Here is a 3,656-nt window from a genome sequence, read left to right as displayed (position 1 = left end):
TGGCCAAGTTTTTTTCCTTTGGTGTACGCAGAGGTGGCTGGTAGGCCACCTCTGCGTAGAGGTGGCTGGTAGGCCACCGTTGAGGCCTTGGATGAGTTGCTGGTGGTCAGTTGAGAACAGTGGCTGCTGGGGCGCAGACCAGAGAAGGTGGCCTTGTTTTGTTTATGTGTGGCGAAGGCTGTAGCTGAGGTGCTGTAGAGAGGAAGGCTTACTGAAGTTGGGCGACTGGTGCAGCCGATAGCAAGAGTGTTGTTTTTTCCCCCCTCGGTGGCTTGGTGTTGCTATCAAGGTGGTAGAGGTCGGTAGCATGCTTGCACAAAAGAAGCTGGTGTGAGGGTGGCCATCTTTAGGATGCAAAAGGAGACTACTAGCCGAAGGGAGTGAAGGAAGCCGCGTGGAACCAGCTGATTTGTGAAAGAGGGATCTTCTTTTTTGCATTATTTGTGGATAAGTGTGCGGGTTTTCATTATCTTGTGGAATACAGGGTTTTCGAGGTATCTCTGTTGAGATATCGAGCTCGTCTAGTGAGGCGGTGGCCACTGATGACCCGCCTGGGGGATAGGCCCCACACTTACACCACTGGTATGGTTGGTGAGATCTTGGGTGATATGCGGCCAGTGGGATGACAGGCTGTGTGACAGCCATTCTAGAGACTTGCATAGTTATAGCGCAAGCTTATTTAGTGGGGTTCACACTATAGAGAACCCGTGTATGTATTTGGTTGAGTACCTTTCATATTGTGTGTACTCTTATTCTTGTATATGGTGTGTTGAGTGTTGAGAAGAGAAGAGAAGACTTTCAGCCTCTCACCTTGTGTGTTCTCTATTAGGGTTTTGTGAGTGTGTGTGTGCTTGCAAGAGCTCAAGCTCTCTTCCCCCCTGCATCTTTTCATGGTATCAGAGCCTGGTTCGTGCTAAGGGCTGAGCTGCAAGGAAGAGAACCACAGGAAGCGGTACGAGGGTAAGAGCTTCAACTACTCTCCCCTATTTGTGTTGGTGACTACACCCTTGTGGGGAGCTCTACAAGAGGCACCGACAACGATCTCTGATTGAGGAGCTTTCTTCGCGGGAGTAAAGCTATAGGGCAACTATACTATCCTATAGGATGACATTTTCTGGGCTGAAAACGCGTTTCGAGCGCGTCTGGACCTCCGTTTTTCAGAAAGCAGGCAATTTCAAGCACTGTGGGTAAGTCATCGATTCTCTGCAGAACTCTATTTTAAGAACTGCAGGAAGACAGATTGACTGTGCAGACACTGTGGGTGCTGCAAAGAGGTCTATAGTTGCCATTGGGTGTATGTATGCACATTGAAGTCACTGGTTGTGACATTTGAGAGCACTACAGTACCGCTGTAGAAAATACAACAGTTGTGCAGGAAAAACCAGAGTGCAGTTTCTAGTAAAATTGTGCGTTTGGCAAGATGTCTAATGATGGCATAACACAGATTGTGGCTGAGAAGCTGGATAAGAATAACTTCCATGCTTGGAGGTTCAGGTTGACGAATTTCCTGATGGGAAAAGGCTATTGGGACTACATAGAAGGTGAGCATGAAGAGGCACCGGAGATACCGGATATAAATCCGACTGCTTGCAGATGTGAAAGAATTTAAAGACTGGAACCAAGGAGCCAGGAAGGTTATGTATTGGCTCTCCATTAGTATACAGTGTTGAAATGTAGAGAGAAAGAGACGAGACAAGAGACACATCATGTACGCTCCCAAAGACTGATTCATATTGAGGACAAGATACATATATATAGGTGAGACCAAGTTAGGTAGAGTGAGCCATATATAGAGCTCCAACACCCCCACTCAAACAAGGGTCTCTAGCTATGGATGAAAAAACCCTTGGGGAGTACAAGGGAAAAACCCAAGCCCCTATACAAATGTGAAAATATGAACCAGAAGTAATGATGTGAAAGTGCATTGTGCATCTATGTACAAATATACAAAAGGACCAAGAGGTCATAGTGTGCAATTGTGAAATGTGCAAAGTGCATGGTGTCTAGAAGATTACAACAATATATGTACAAAGCTACCATAAGAGTAAAGAGCCTAATCTAGAAAGAGTGAGCCCGAGGCCACTCCAAGCTCTGAGCGCAAGAGAATGAAGCGTGACTCACTGAGACCTTTGGTAAGAATATCTGCAATCATCTGGTCACTTGGACAATGTTCAATCATGATAGTTCCTTTGCGTAATTCGTATCGACGAACATAATGGTAATGCACAGCAATATGTTTTGACTTGTTATGTTGGACATAGTCTTTTGCAAGACTAATAGCACTCTGATTATCACACCGCAAGGGTGTACTAGAAAGAGGAGAATGGCCAATATCTGTCAACACTTGTCGAAGCCAAATGAGTTCACGAGCTGCAAGCGATGCCGCAACATATTCAGATTCAGTTGTAGAAACTGCAACACAACGTTGTTTCTTGCTGGTCCAAGAAATAAGACAACCATTAATGAAGAAACAATTGCCACTAGTAGATCGCATAGATAAATGTGAGCTGGCCCAATCTGCATCTGTGTAACCCAAAAGAGAAAGAGATGGAATGGAGTCGGATGTGAATTGTCATTGATAAACCAAACCATAATCTGCGGTGCCTTTCAAGTATTTCAACACGCGCTTTGCTGAAGACCAATGCTTAAGAGAAGGACATGCAAGATGTTGCCCGAGATAGTTAGCAATAAACAAAATGTCAGGACGAGTGTTCAAACCAACAACTTGAAGACATCCAACCAAATTAGCATATGGTTGATTTGTAACAAGCTGGCCACCACCATCAGAAGTGTTTTTCATGGAACTCGCAAGACAAGTAGTTGCTGAATGTGCAGATTCCAAACCAAACTTCTTAATAGTATCTTCAATAAACTTTGACTGTCGAAGTAATAAAATACCTTTGCTGCGATCCCTTTGAATCTGAATGCCAAGACACGAGTGAAGCTCTCCAAGATCCACCATATCAAATGCCGAAGATAACAACTGCTTATTTTGGTGTAAAAATCCCAAATCATTGGAAACAAGGATTGTATCATCCACATAAAGGGCAAGGATTACAAAACTACCATTTTGGTGTTTGGTAAATAAGTTGGGATCAGAAGAGCAAGAGAGAAAGCCATGGGAGGTAAGAAAAAGATCAAACTTGATGTACCAGGCCCGTGAAGCTTGTTTAAGACCATATAAGGCCCTATGAAGACGAGCAACAAGATCTTCCTTACCTGCAATAACAAATCCTTCTGGCTGCTCCATGTAAATTTCTTCATTCAAATCTCCATTCAAGAAAGCTGTGCGCACGTCCATCTGATGAATTTCTAAGTCGAATTGAACAGCAAATGCCAATAAAACCCGAATACTAGTAATGCGAACAACTGGTGAAAAGGTTTCATGATAATCAGCCAACAACTTGAGAATAACCTTTGGCAACTAAACGTGCCTTGAATTTGTCAAAGGATCCATCTGCTTTAAATTTGTCTTATATACTCATTTACACTTAATGGCAGTACGGCCAGGAGGCAGCTCAGTGAGTATCCATGTACCTTTAGAGATAAGAGAATCGTACTCTGCTTCCATAGCCTCTTGCCATTGATCCTTTTGTGGAGAACATATAGCATCACTGTATGTGGCAGGATCTTCAGAAGTAGAGAAAACATTAGCA

This window comes from Cibotium barometz, chromosome 6, assembly GCF_041138505.1.
Source record: "Cibotium barometz isolate CiBa-2024 chromosome 6, ASM4113850v1, whole genome shotgun sequence".
Lineage (NCBI taxonomy): Eukaryota > Viridiplantae > Streptophyta > Polypodiopsida > Cyatheales > Cibotiaceae > Cibotium > Cibotium barometz.
The sequence above is the reverse complement of the archived record's forward strand: the minus strand, read 5'-3'. Positions refer to the sequence as shown.